Source organism: Triturus cristatus, chromosome 3_1 (assembly GCF_964204655.1).
Source record: "Triturus cristatus chromosome 3_1, aTriCri1.1, whole genome shotgun sequence".
Taxonomy (NCBI): Eukaryota; Metazoa; Chordata; class Amphibia; order Caudata; family Salamandridae; genus Triturus; species Triturus cristatus.
Window position 1 is genome coordinate 207797410 of NC_140583.1, and position 16137 is coordinate 207813546.

Consider the following 16137-nt stretch of genomic DNA (forward strand, 5'->3'; position numbering starts at 1 on the left):
TGTTTGAGGTCCTTTGGCGGGATGAAAGGCTTAATATTGTTGAGAAGCTTCAGATTCAGGAAGGCACTCTTCGCGGGGATCTTAATGTGTTTGGTCATGTTCAGTTTTGGGTCGAGGGTGATTCCTAGAGATTTTACCGAGTTAGCCAGGGTGAGATTACCGTTGAGAGCATCGATTGCTTTCAGCCACTCTACGATTTGAGGGTTTTCTTCTTTGTTGGAGATGAGGAGGACTTTGGTTTTGTCTTGATTGAGTTTAAGGTGGTTTGTTGAAATTCTCTAAGAGTGTTGTTGAGTCTTAGAATGTCGTTAATGGAGGAGGTTTCCAAGTAGATCTGGATGTCATCTGCATATAGGTGGAAGGGGATGTTGGCTTTTTTGAGAAGGGTGGTGAGGGGTTACATGTATATGTTGAACAGTTGAGGGGAGAGCACTGAGACTTGGGGGACACCTCTGTTGACAGAGTGTAGGTCGGAAGTAAAGGTTTTGATTTTTATCCTTTGGGAGCGGTTGTGTAAGAAGGAGGAGAACCATTGTAGGACCACCTCATCCGTACCTACTCAGTCTTGGAGAGCCTTGATGAGTAGCTTGTGATCAACCGTGTCAAAGGCTGCTGATAGGTCCAGGAGGATGAGTAGGCAGCACTGGTCAGTATCAAGGGACTTGTGGATGTCATCCACGATGTTAAGGATTGCGGTTTTGGTGCTACAGCCTTTTCTGAAGCCCGATTGGTGGTGATCTAGCAGGTTGATGTTGTCAATGTGCTGAGTCAGTTGTAGGAGAACGCACTTATCAAGGATTTTGGATAGGAAGAGAAGGTTGGAAACAGGTCTGAAGTTGTTCAGATCGTTGGTGTCCAGGCCTGGCGTTTTCAATAGTGGCGTGACTTGGCCGACTTTGAGGCAGTCTGGTAAGATGACGGTTTTCAAGGAGCTGTTTATGATTTCGCACCATAGTGGTGTGAGGGAGAGTTTCAGCTTTTTAGTCAATTGGGTGGGAACAGGATCGAGGATGTGGGAAGCGGGCTTGGAGGAGGAGATCAGTTTGAGAATCTCAGCCTCAGGTACGGGGTTGAAGGATTTCCAGGCTTTCATGGGGAGCATGCTCGTGGTGGTTTCCATTGTTGGGGTTGGGTTTTTGCAAGAGGAATTGAGGTTGATGTCAAGTGATAGCTCAATCTTGGTGATTTTTTCGTTGAAGAAGCTGGCGAAGTTGTCACACAGGTCTTTGGAGGCCTGGACTGGGGTTGCAGAGTTCTTGGAAGTTTGATGCCTGATTATGTTAAAGAGTTCTTTGGGCCTGTTTTTCGCGTTGTCAAGAGCGGTGCATCATTGTTGATATGTTTTTTTAAATTCCTTCGGGCTGCTTTGAGTTGGTCGCAGAGGCTTGTGGAGGGATTGTTTCTCCATAGACGTTCTGTAGCTCTAAGTTGTATCCTTTCAGCTTTAATGTCCATGTTGAAACAGGATCTGGAAGAAATGTTCCTGATTTTTCCAGTTTCAGGGGGGATAGTTGGTTTAAGATGGACGACATAGTTGTGTTGTAGTGGGATGTGAGTTCTGTTGTAGAGAGACCGTCTGGGGAGATAGGTAGGAGCGTGCTTATCTTTTCTTCTAGGTCATCCATGTTCATCTGTGTTAGGCTTCTCGTCCATGTGGGGGGGTCTTGGATGGGAGGTTGGTACATGATTGGTTGCGTGATGTGGAATAGGATTAAGTGGTTGTCCGACTAGTCGACCGGTAAGATGTGGTCTATTGTGACTGTGTCACGTTGGGCGATGATGGCATCCAGGATTGCCCCTTTGTTATGAGTTTCATCTGAGCAGTGCTGGGTAAGGTTGTTGCTATGTAATAGCTCGTTCAGGTTTTGTATTGGTGAGCTGCTCTAGCGTTATGAATATTCAGCTGGGTTATAATTAGGGCTCCCGGTTTTATGGTATTTATTTTTTCTACATTTCCGTGTGTATTTATCCTTATTTATTTTTTGCTAATTTTGTCTGCATTTATCCATTTCTATTTTGTGTTTTCTGTATAAATGAAGCTGCCATGGGTATTTTTCCACATTTATTTGACTGATAAATGTATATTCACATTTGAATGTCAAAAGGTTTCAGCAGCATACAGTGCAATACCATTATCTGAAAACACTTGCATTGCAAAATAGCATAAATTACTGTAGATCTGCACTTAATTAAGATAAATTAGGAAATGTATTGTCTTTTTTCATCTGCCCTACCTCTCAATCTATACACTTACTGACCTGGCACTCATGATTGACAGTAGGAAAAAACATCCAAAGAAGACATATTTTCCATATTTTTCTGTATTTAAAAAGAAATACAGACAGGAAAAAAATAGTTTTCTGTCTGTATTTATCTGTAAAAATCAGTAAAAACGGAAAACTGGGAGCCCTAGTTATAATCATAGCACGTAACGATAAACCTTGATGGAAATTTTTTGATCCAGGTCGACTATTCTTATGATGTTTAAACGGCAGGTGCACGTAAATGAGTAAAACATCAATGGGACCCCGATATGTTATTCTTGATGAAATAATGGAAATTATAGATCTAGATCGGGAGTCTGGGTGAAATTGGCTGCAAGTGCATTGGATTATATACAAACTGAACGCGTTCGGCACTGAGGGCTTGGAACTTCAAAATGGCGCTGATTCGCGCCCATCGCTTTCTAAGTACAGGCAGAGGTCAGAGGTGGCGCATGTGATATGCCCCACCTTGGCCGCGGGATTTTAAACCGTGATAGCTCTTCCGCACTCGCACGCCGGGATGAGATAACGCAAGACGGCCGTGGAGCTGCGGTAAGAGATGGAGCACTGAGGAATGTGCGGTGCATTGTTACAACTGTGGTATGGTTACTGGACCGTGTCTTGTCGCTTGACAGATACTGAGGCAGGCACGTGTGCGTGGCTATGATGAGCGCGTGGATATTAGCACACCTATCGTGATTGGGTTTCATAGTTAACCCGCTTAACGTTTGGGATAGTAGGTATTCCATACTTAATGACTGTGCGGAAGGGTGTATTGTGTGAAAGTGGGTAGTTATGTGCGTAAAAGATATGCTTGTTTCCACAAATAAATAATTTTAAGCAACAGATGTGCTATCTTCAAAAGGGATAAAGTGTAAGAAGTACACACCACTTTACATCGTGGGAGCTGGTACGTGGGCCTGTGGCTCCCACTTGGTAAATATAAATCATGACGCCTTTTGAAATACAGTATCTGGGGCAATGCCTCTATCTGTGTTTTTTAGTCAGTAACTGCTCTGAAGGTGGTGGCAAATGGTGATTTTAACCAAAGGAACTGTTTCTGTGTTTGTGTGTCTGTCAGTCACTCGACGTATACAGTCAGATGGCCAGTGAGGTGATTCCCGACCTCGAAGCCGTGACGAATTTGCCATAAAGAAATTCAGACAATGAAACATGTTGGCCTACTTAGAACGGGTATATAACATGCTGTGTTTTTAATATCGAGCAAGCTCACGACTTTGGATTAAAGGGTCAAATTGTGTATGTGAGTCTTAGCTCATTTTTTATTTGTCTGAGACACTCTTGTCTCTTGCATTTCACGGGGTCTTTTCTTCTTACTTTTTCTTATTAGTAATTTCTTCACTAAGTACACCTCCACACATTTTATTTTACTGGACACTATATATCTCTTTACTTTACATGAGAAAGTTGCAGATGATGATAAATACGTGGGCAAGCTGGTGAGAACCTGCCAGTAGCTCCTCTGGTGGTGCGCACTTGAGGTACTTTCTCTTGTTCACACACATTTTTGGGGAGACACATATTCTAATGTTATTTGTATGTGTTTTTGTGAGTGTTTAGACACACACCTGTTTCCTTTTTCAGTTAATATAATATTTTGGGCGTAGAGGACTGGATTAATGTAATTATTGAAACAGTTGCTGGGTTGAGGTAAATACCCCCGACACCGGGATGTGTTTCAATGGAGCTGCGATGACGCTGGTGCAGATGCTGGTCTATAAAGGAGATTAAGGAACTGGTGGGGATGGTGGAGTGTAGAACACATCAACTAGCGTTTCACTGCGATTGCAGCTACAATCACGCTGCCCAATCAAAGGTACAATTACTAAATTAAAAAATCTTTAACCTCGGCATGCAACAATAAGTAAATAAAGCTCATCAAAAAAATGTCCGGAGCACCACCACAATGAGAAGTAAAAGTCCGTCACTTTAGCGGTTCCCTTAAAGTAGGATAAGCTTCAATACACATAAGGTAGGTACAAAAAGTCAATGATTCCAATAATTTTTATTCCATATTGTTGTACAAATAAAATTCAAACAACAGCCGACACGTGTTTTGTTGTACTCTACGACTTTTTCAAGGCTTCTGAATGTAATATCCGATTCATTCAAAGGAAGGTTAAAAGAAACCCGAATCCATGCCCTCTGACTACTTGTTAGCGGAGTTTTGAACGGGCGTTCAGAGTTTTCCACGTATTGTGCTACAAAGACCTGGACTTATCAAGGTCCGTCCTGCATGTGATTGGATGCTATCGTGCTTGACTACGTTTACAGATCTACTTTTGAGTAAGAGCATCTTCTCTGTAGCCCCTGGGGGCTCCGAGTGCCTGGATTCGGGTTTCTTTGAACCTTCCTTTGAATGAATCAGACAGTACATTCAGAAGCCTTGAAAAAGTTGTCGAGTACGACGAAACACGTGGCAGCTGTTGTTTGGATTTTATTTGCACAAGAATATGGACTAAAAACGATTGGACTCATCGGCTTTTTGTACCGACCTTATGTAAATTGAAGCTTATCCTACTTTAATGGAACCGCTAGAGTGACGGACCTTTTACTTCTCATTGTGGTGGTGCTCTGGACATTTTTTTACTACTCTTTGTATATAGGGGTTTTCTCCTGTATAATTGACACTATTGGGATGACATAGTGTTACCTGTCTCTATTGAGCACACTTGAATATATGGATGTTACAAATAAGTTCCTGAAACTGTGCATGTGCTAGCACCTGTATAGACAACTGTCATCCTTCTATTTAAGTAAATAAAGATTGCTGGGCCTTTTATAAGGAGGTACCTTGGACAAGGAATCATCGATGACAAAGGGCCACAAAAAGATAAGGGCAGGAAACATCAATCACATGTGGGAGTGGATTTACTGGTGGCCACTCGTCGCCAATGAAAGATCAATACCCTGGTTTAGGAGGTATTTGAGGTATTTATTGAGTCTAGCACAACCCTCGGTTTTCCACTCCTGGCAGCAGCTGCCAAAGCATAGAGTCCTGCATATAAACTTCAGCTAAACATCCTGGAACATAGAATGTCCCTTGGCTGAGATCATGAACCCACACACGAGTGCCAAGTATGAGAGGACAGAGACAATCAGAGAGAGACCAACAAAACTTTAGCACAGGCCCCAAAATCCCGAGAACTCAGATATGACTTTATGTTAGGCTCGGGGGTTCAATAAAATGGTATACTAAAGCATTTCTACCTCTCAGTAAGGGAAAAGTAGAGCTTCAGAGACGGCTCATAGGTACCAGCCACTGTCCCAGTATCCTGCCTCACTGGAAGTCTGATGCACGGCTCACCTGGAAATACACATCTGTATTGAGCGGGAGCAAGTCATTGGAGCTGGAGGCTCTGGCCTGGATTGCACTCCTGGGCATCTACTGGCACAAGAACAGCATGGATGGGGAAAAAGGTGGCTTACGGAAACCTGTAGATGATTCATCCATCGATGCACAGAAACAGCACAACATTACAGGGCACTGGTTTGTTTCATAGGCAAGCTTCCTGCAGACTAAGTGTACGTGTATTGTTAGGACTCACATAACTTTAAAGGAAGCAGAAAAACTAGCGTGTGGTCCCAGAGGTGCAAATCTTGATCAAAAAAACTGGTAAAGACTATAAACTTACAAAAAAGAGCTGGGGTGCCTGGCAATTCTCTATATCCTATGTGCTGAGTTGCCAGAGCAGCAAGAGCTCAGCAATAACCCTTGAATGGCCAGAGGCCGACTGGCTCCAATGTAGAAAACCAAGTGGACATTGTGGGATGTATTTTGCTTCCCAAGGAAACCAAAGTATACAAAAAAGTCATGGATGGAGTACTTGAATTAATCTCAGCCATGGGTAATTACTCGGGCCGCATTCCAGTCCATCATTATTTTGCACACCATGCAACTCATTTTGGACCCAGCTGTATGTAAATCAGTCTTACAACTGCTCCAATGTGAACAGTCCAGTCAAAACTGCCAAGCCAGGGCTTCCCTGCACCAAAACAAGCAACCCAAGACTGGTTTTGCCCTACTATGGGTTCATCAGCCAGATATGGTTCGGTTTCAGTAACATAGTGTGTATGGGACCCACATCTGGGAATATCCGTCCAACTTAGGGCGACACACTAAAGTATACAAAAAAGTGATAGATGGAATTCTTGAATTAATCAGTCACTGGTAAATACTCGGGACGCTTCCCTGTCCATTGTTTTTTTGCGCACCATGTCACCTCGGTTTGGACTCAGCTATAAGCAAATCAGTGTTGCCCCTGCTCCAATGGGAACCGTCAAGCCTGGGCGGCCTAGGAAACCAAGCAACACCAAGAGTAAGAAGTACTTTGGAATGGAATGAGTGGTTCCCTCCAGACGTGTGGCTAAACTTTAAATCGGAGTGGATGTTCTCTTCTGCTCAATTCAGAGGTCACCCTTTGGCTTGAAAAAGGTTTCAACACCTGTGCAGAGAAATACTGCTACCAGAGGCAGGATATTTTAGCAGCCTCCACTGAATGTTCAAAATGCAGAGAACATACTACACGGCTGATAAAAAGAATTTGTTGCTGCTGCAAACAGAACAGGAAAGGAGGTCGATGAGCTGTTGTGTAAAGAACCTGCCTTATTAAAGTCCTGATCATGATTCTAGCTGTCTCATGCTCTGCAGTGTTCAGCTTTGACCTGCAAAGGCTGACTAGATAGGAGGCTGGTGAAGGCTACCCAACCTGATGCAAAACTATAACCAGAGCTACTCATAGCAAGCGCAGAGAGGGTGAAGAGGCCATAGAGACTGTGGAAGAAGAACAGGCTGCTGAAGTCCTCTCTACCCTGCCGGTAGGTATGTGCGTTAATTAACTGTGCCACTGGAGATCAACCCTTGGAGGTCTGTAAACTAACTTGCCAGCACTGCTGGACCACTCCCAGTGACCACAAAGTGGTTTACCCATGTTGGTGTTGCTGCTCATTTCAGTAGGGCCTATGAGCATGTGAGCTGGTACCTTCATTCAGAGCCACAAGGGAAGAAAGCAACCATCACTATGGCTATGTAACTGTTGTCAACAATGTAATTGTGAGCTATGATGCAAGCAAGCCAAGTGATATCAATAATCCTAGAATATTTACATGAATGGAGGCACCCAGTATGTTGTAGACTGGGGTGCAGCTGGGAGATTGCAGCTCTCCCGGATGCAAGAGGACTTCACTCCATATTGAGGATGACTTTAGAGATGGAGAGGGCAGGAGCTAACAAGAAAACATATCTATGGGACCACCACTGGCAGATCTCCCTGGCCCCTCTATGGAGAGTCCATTTGCATCAAAGATCCTGCTAGAAGGTGCCCCTTTATGGCCACACACCTACTTGCAGCATAGCCAGATCTTGCTCTTATGGACCAGTAAAAGTCCAAGCCACACCAAGCAGGTAGAAAGGTAGAGGCAAAGTGATATCACCCAGATCTCTTCTCAGAACATTTGCTAACCTAATTCATTATTTCATAAATCTACTGGTCTGAGTTCCACAGGCCAGGTTCAGGGAGCTGAATGTGTTGCGACAGGAACTGGTCTGGGATGGTGGTAGACACATACTTCTTTAGACATACTGCGATACCAGATAACTGAGTGGGGACTGAGAGTCCCGGGGTTTTAGATCCACTTCTCATCAGCGAACCTGCTATGGTTGCCCAGGTAGCTAGCGGGAATTTAGGTGGAGGAGATAGGGAAGCTGGAAAGTCTCTGAGAAAGGGGTACTTACCACATTGATGGTAGACCTGCTCTCCTTGTGGTGGCACTCCACAGTTGGAAGGTAGCGGCCAACAAATCAAAGTAATACACACTCTACACACCTGCCCTCCTCTTGGTGGGGCTACCCAAGGCCAGAGGGGGTATTTCACAGATACAAGACTGTAGGAATGGACCAGAGCAGGGATTGACAAATAGGGGTTTGTTACAAAAAGAGAACCCTTCACACACTAGAGACATTAATGGAGAAGGGCCTGCTGGGTACACAATTCCTGACATACGCAGCGCTCCAGAGGGTGCTGCTCCAGTTGTGGGGCCTAAACACAGAGGGACTGTGCACAAGCACCCTTCTTCAGGCCCTCCTTACCTTTGTGGGGGGTGTAAGTTAATAACCTGGATCTTTAAGACATTACTATCAAAGACCCTCATTGATCTTGCATCATTGCGAACTAAATGGGAAAACTCGCTGTGCAGGGAGTTCAAGGGTTAGGAATAGGAGCAAACCTTAGAGCATGGTGTCCAGGAACACCAGATTCAAGTACACCCAGTTTAACTATCTCCACAGAACGTATCTCACTGCCCACAGGATTCATGTAATGATGCAAACTGACACCATATGATGTGCCCGGTTCTCACTATTAGACACAGATTTTTCTGGGGCAGTTCTGGGCCAAGGTGACCCAGGACATGGAAAGTGCACTAGCTAGGCGAGACCTGTTGACCATGGAAATCCGTTTGCTGGGCTTATTATCCAGACAACCATATAAAAAAGGTGGAAATTAGTTTCTGGTGAACTGGTGGTAGCCCACAAGAACATAGCACTGCACTGGTGGTCGACAGAAGGCCAACCACATTGTTGAAGGTGCAGAACGGTAGAGCTGGGCGGGGTGGAGGGGGCTGCTCTACGGGCAGAGGAGATGATGGGTGTGTCAACAACCAATTGCAGAGCTGTGGCTAGAAGTATACACTGTGAACAATCAATTGACTGGGAGAGAGACAACTGACTGCTTCACTGGGGCTCATAGAAACAACTGACTAGTGCGCCACAGACACTCAACTGGGAAGTTGCTGCAGCAATAATCCAACATGAGAGGAATAGGCATTGCCGTTAAACGCAGGGAGGGGTCTTAGGACATAGCAAATTTATACCTCCTGAAATATTGAACTGAACCTGTGCATACACAGACTATTGAATACTCTAAATTTGTAATCTGTTGATGATCCAAGGAAAATGAGCAATGTAAGAGGGGGAGGTGCTATCCCATGCCAGTGTAATGGGCGAGCAGCAATGAAGTGAGTAACGTACTTTATACGTTGGTTGCATTGTTCATGTACTGGAAATGCTCTGCTGCTACACAACATTTCCCAATAAAAGTAGATTAAAGAAAAAAGATGCACAATTCATATATCAACATAAATATTTAAAAAGAACCATGATAGCCTTGGGAGACAAGAGATTCAGCAATACAGGTAAAATCGTCACAATAAAGGATAAAGTTTTACATTAAAAGAACCCGGCTCCCTCAAGCAGAAAAGCATGGACTTCCACGGACAAAGGACGTTTTTGTGCCAAGAACATGCGCTATGGCAAGTCTCGGGACTCTTAACAATTGCAAATACAGTAGCGTTGGTCTGAACCTGGACAGACCCAAACGCCTCAGGATGGGGTTTAGGAAGGTCATGGTTAAATGTATTTAAAAATAAAAAAAAGTAAAGTGAAGGAGACACCGGGTGGGGGGGGGGTATCTTTCATCACAAGTAGAAAACAGCTAATAATCACCATCCTGAATCTAGTTAGAAGAGTTCTATACCACATGTTTGTCACAAAGTCCAAGTACGACTCCAGGCCTAAAATAATTTGGATTAAAACGCATTCCCAATTCTGACTCTTACACAACCCCAATGCCTTCCTTTCCCATAGCCTCCAGTCCAAATAAGACCTTTGATTCAAATTATATCCATTTTGGATATTTTGTGTGGCTTAGAGAAAATTGTTGGTCTACCCAGATATGTATATATTTTTAAAAATATTTTATTGCATAAAATGAAAACATAGTAGAGCGATGGCACTTCAAATTCACAATATAACTTATTGCGATACAGTCCGACAATGAGGAGGTGGCATCTACTGTGTTCCAATACACAACTCTTAATTCTTCCTCCATCCACCGAGTTCCTATATCCCCATTAAGTGTCTTCAAACAATTACCTTTGCCCTCGTTGGGAGCATTGGTGTGCATAGCATTCCCCGGTATCCATTCCACTTCCCCCAGATTTTAGACCATTTGTTGGGACAGCCCCTACTTTCAAATACCATCCTCTCTGCCAGCATGCACCAGTCCATATCTATCTTCCATTTATACAACGTAGGGTGTGCTGTGGCTCTCCATAACTTAGCAATATTGCGTTTGGCCACCATGAACCCCAGTGTCACCCAGAGACATTCTTTAGTTGTGAGAGTCGCACCACTTTGGCAACTTAGTTGTGTTTATGCTATAAACCTCGTGAATACAGGACAGCACCGCCTCCCAATATTCCTGCAGCACTGGACACTCCAATATCATGTGGAAGAATGCGCCTTCCTACCCACAGCTCTGCAAACACATTGGGGAGCCAGACCTTCCCATTTTTGCTAGTGTGATGCAGGTGAAGTATGTTCTGTACAGTGTCTTCAGCTGTACCAACCTAAAGCGCAAGCATATGGCTACTTCTCTGGGGGAGGCCAAGGCCTCCTGCTATTCGTCGTCATCTATCTGTTTCACATCACTCTCCAAGCAAACACGAGGTTTGTTAGGGGTCTGGGGAATTATTCATGATCTTATGGTATACTAGAGAGATCGCCTTCTTTACCAAAGAGCTGTCTGCCTTCTAACGGAGAGGCTTCAGGGAGTTACTCTCCTTTCTGTAGCACTGCTCTCAGTGCATGGCAAACCTGTAGATATCGAAAGGCTTCCTAGCTTCCTATTGTGCCAGCTGGTATTCTTTTTGCAGGTTCGCAAATAATCGCATGTCTCCTCCAACCCTCAGGTCACTCACCCTTGAGAGGCCAATGAGGTCCCATTTGTCGAAGCCCCGCTGCCGTATCAATAGTCCCAGATTCGTTGAGTCCCATAACTGAGTAATCTGCATAAACTGATCTCGCCAGCCCAGGGCTGCTGGCACCTCCTGCCAAACCTATAGTGTGGTGGAGGTTGGCTCGGGAAATGAGTTAGCTTTCTTACCCCTTAAATTGCTCTGACATAGCCACACGGTTGCATGGTCCATTCTATATGTCGGGTTGTCTTGGGGACTACGGACCAAGTGGTTGACCGCTGTAAGCTAGGCCGCCCAGTAGTACTTCCAGAGAGCCGGATAGCGCCACCCCACCGCCATACCAACCTCTGGTCAACTTCGGGAGGGAGATCCTAGGAGAACCTCCGTCCCACAGGAGTAGAAGCACTGCGCCTCGACTGCTTGAAATTATGCCGGCGGCACCGGATATGGTGTACTGTAGAGCAGGTAGAGGAATCGGGGCAAGACCATTATTTTAAAAGGTAATGCTCTTCCCAAGAAAGACAGTAGTAGGGCCCTTCAGTATTGGACGTCATTTCGCAGACGCTGAAGCAGGGGATCATGGTTTTGGTCATGGAAAACCTTCGGGTCTCTGGTGACAAAGATACCCAGGTATTGAAACACTTCAGTCACTATGGATATTGCATAACCCCTGGGCAGACTTAGTGGATTCCCCCACAGTACATAGATGCTCTAATGTGGTAAATTTTGAGATACCAGGGATTGATCCCCCACTGGCGGGAACGGTGAGGGGAGCCACACATAACTCACGCACACTGGAGAGTGGTTTGAAATACCGCGGGCCAAGTGGTGCACATCACAAAAACATGGAAGCTGGTGAGCCAGTGTGAAGATAGAGTCAATACGTGATAGACTGCCGTGAGCCCCTGAATAACAGGTGTATTGACAGGCGGTGGGGTTGAGTGCCCTCCATGTGTACGTGAGGCCCAGTGCTGACAAAAAGGCTCGCCCCAACATATTGCCTGAGTGCTCCTGTGGGCGTACTGCCCAACGGTCAATGTCAGATGAGTGGGCCACATTACAGTCTACCCATATTATCATACTGCCCTCTGGGAGATTAAAGAGCAGGATCCCCAAATCAGGGGGCATCTGCGCCTGCAATCTTGGCGGTATATAAAGCGAAATTATGTTAAAAAGTTGGCCCTCCCAGTCACCCGTTACAGCCATGAAACGTCTCAGTTCGTCACATGTGACCTTTTGAACCATGAATGGGAAAGAGGAGCGCACGAGGATGCCCACCCCTCTAGAGTCTTTGGAGTATCTCGCGTGGCCAACCATTGTATCCCCACCTGTTCAATGCCGCATAGTGAGTGCTTGAATGTGGGTTTCCTGCAGTACAGCCACTTCGGGGGAGTACCTTTCTTAAGTATTGCAGGACCACCCCTCTTTTAATTTTATCCCCCAGGTCATTCACATTCCAGGAGAGTATCTTAAATCTTTTGTCCTACCTCATGCTTGAATTCTATTTTGTCCCAAAGTTGCTGTCTAACATGGTGAGGGCGTTAGAATTCTCCCCATAGTGTCATGACTGGGAACATCCACCCACCCTGACATCACCACCTGTGAGATTCTATGTTTATAACTGTGCTTCTTGCCGGGGGCTGGAGGATGGAAGAGCGCCCTCCCGTCAGAATGTGTACCTATAGATTCTGGTCATCACTGATAATAATAGAGTAAACAAACACCAACTATGCACATCAAATTGTAACCCCGTCCCCCTACCCTGCCTTCCTGCATGATGTACTTCAAACTACCCGCCCCCCTCAACTATGCAGAGAACCTTTATCCCCATTTCCATAACGTAACGTAGGGGGGAACATACAACCAACCCTCCATTTGCCCACCGCTACCTTCAGTTCAGATATTTGTACTTGTTACCATTCCAGAGCCTTTAGTGTCCAGGCAGGGTCTGTTGCAGATGTTCGGTGGCTGCTACTCCCAGGTAAACTCCATAGAGACCCCCTCACCTGCCCTTCTCAGGAGTCAGATCAGAAGCCGACCACAGACTCACCACTAAATCTCTGGCACCACCCTCGTTTCATAGGGTCAGGCCCGAGGGTATCCCTCTTGTTTAGTCCGTTTCAACATCTTGTTCTGTGGTAGGATCCCCACATAGACCACTTGCCTCCAGGCCAGTTCCTCCTTTCTTCTTTTTTCCCCTGGTTCACTTTCCCTTGACTGTTCTCCAGCCGTTCAACCAGTTCCACACTTCATCACCGTGTTGAAAAAACAGGTTTTGCCGTCTGCCACCACTCTGAGTCTGGCTGGGAACAGCATTGCATATTTCAGATCCTTCTCCCTCAGGACTTTTTTAACTTGCAGGAATGAACGTCGCAGTTTCTGGACCCATATAATGAAGTCTGGAAAGAAAAGTAATGATGCTGTTCTCCTAGTGTATTGACTGTGCATTGTGTGCGACCTGCAAAATTACGTCCCTGTAAATGAAGATACGGGCAATGATTTCGGCACAGTCCCAGGGACCCGGTGCGCCCTTTCCACTGAAAAATATTTTGAAAGGCCGTGGGGCTGCAAGTGTTTCAGTACTAGTTCTTCCACAAATAGATCCACTGCTGGGCCTTCGGACCGTTCTGGGAGCCGAATTATCCTGACATTATTCTGGCGTGACTGGCCCTCGGAATCTTTCATTCTGGCCTCCAGTACCTTGACTGCTTTTTGTAAGTCCCCCACCTGGGCTTGTAGTGTCTTCGTTTCCGATATGCATGCATTAGTGTTACTTCCCCTGTTACAGAATCGATCTTGCTCTCCAAAGACGTTTTTATCCTCTGTATAGCTGCCATATTATACTGCAGGGTTGGGGACTCTTCAGTTTCAAGGGCCTGTTTTACTGCTGAGGGCTGCTGGTTTTCCATCCCCGGGGCGTGGATCTCCACCAGGCTGGGCATATTTCTCCATTTTGGTCTGGAGAGTCGAGCGTGTTCCGTTCGGTCCCACCATTGTCTGCTCCTTCAGGCAAGGAGTGCCGTCCTGAAGCACTAAATTTAGGAGAAAAGAGGAGAGAGGGAGTGGGTATGCAGTGGACCAGGTCATGGGGGCTATCACCGCCACCTACATACGGGATTAAAAGCCCCTCCACAGTGGCATGTCAGCTGTCTCCCCCTCCAAAGCGGTCACACCACACCACGGTCACACCACCCCTTCAATGACAGATGAGTGCCTCAGATCATCGGCACCACAAAAAAGGGGTCTTCCACCCGGTCTGCACTCCAGTGCACATCAATCTCAGTGCCCTATCTGCGTATTTCGGGTTGTACTGGGTGGTTGGGATTTAGTTTTTTGCCACTTTATTGTTTTTTAGCACTGCGAAGGAGAGGCACCTCAATCACAGTATATCTTCTCGGAGGTGGGTCATCACTCCCTTATCTCCACGACCTGTGGCGTGTCTCTACGCCTCCCAGGAGTAGCTGGACTGGGCTTTTCTGGTGCTTCAGCTGGCTGGGACCCCGATGTCGTCACCATAGGCCTGTATTGTGTGAGAGGCCGTCCTGATGCTTTGGCAGCGCCTCAGGCCAGTTTCTCTAATTCACTACCGCATCGGGCCCATTTCAGTGCCAAGACCGAGTGGAGTGGAGCACCTTGTCCCTGCTCCCCAGATGGCCTCTAATTATCTAGTTCGGGATGTCGTCTTCTGGGAAACGTCTGCAGGCTCGGTGTCCTGGGCCGCAGCATTTGTGGGAGGGGTAGTACTTCAGCTGAAACAAGGCCACAGAAGTCCCCCGCCCCTGATCCTGCGGCCGGCACCCTCCCTCCACGCCCAGCCCGTTGTCTCCAGGGTGTGCCAGCCAATCAGTCGTGCTTGCCTCTCGCTGGCCCACGCCCCTGTCTCACCTCACCCTTTCGGTCACTCTCCCTCCCTTGTACCAATCACGGGCTCGCCCGAGGCTTGCGGAGAGCACCTCCCTTGGCCAGCAACGTCGTACTGGAGCTCGGGGTCTCTCCACTTGTAACAGGCTGCGAATGCTGGCCCCGCTGCCGGTCACTAATTCCTCCGTTCGGAGGCCAGACTCAGCTCCCAGGGTCAGTATGGCTTTTGGGTGTCGTTCTTGGTAACCTCGTCCAGATAACTGTGTGGATTTATGTGGCTTTTTGCAGTGGTTGGCTTGGGCCTCATTAAGCTGTGGCCATCTTGGTCGACTGTTGGCCTCATCCCCCGGTCTAGTCTACCCAGATTTAGACACATTTGCTTAATGTTATCCCAGAGGATATAGTTACCCATCTCGCAGGACAAATAGTCTTCGATCACCTCTCTGTTAAATGAAGTGTGTGGGTTACACCATATTGAACACCACAATAGTAATGGGGCTAAATTAATCTGATCTTCCACATAATCTAAACCAAGCTCCTGATGGGTGGCAAAAGTGGGGGAACTGTGAGGGAGATCTTAAGAACTATCTACAGTCTCTGTTTCCTCAGCCTGCAGGCTGCTAATTGTTTTGTAACCCCAAAGAGCTGCCCCATAGGTAAGCACAGGCAAACACTACCTCCTATATACTTCTAAAAGAGGCGCAATAGGCTTCTTACCCATCATCTACACCAGGTTTCACACAAAACCCATGAAGTTTGAAAAACGAGTCCTGGCCTTTGCAATACATGGCGACCATGTAATCCCCAAATCAAAAGTAACTCATGAAAGGAGAACTCATTGATTCTCACAATCGGTTTGCTTTGGATGGCCAGGGATCTCATTTAAGGATTCCTCAGTCCACAGACCATAACAAAGGTTTTGATGAGATTAACTTCCAAATTCAACGTGGCCATACGATCACTGTAACAGTCCAGCAGTCTTTGAAGATTGTTGGGTGTTGTAGCTAGGGGGGACGGGGTCATCCGCATATGTTAACACAGGGATGCGCCTATTCATAATAACCGGCACATCACTATTCTTTGCAATCAAAACGTCGCTAACCTACTCATGGAGAGCCACAATATACACAGGGCCTAGGACTGAAGCTTGCATCATGTCGAGAGGGAGGAGCTTGGGGCACAATGACAGTGTAAGGGGGTGGAAATGATCAGCGTTTCTCAAAGAGAAATTGCTGGA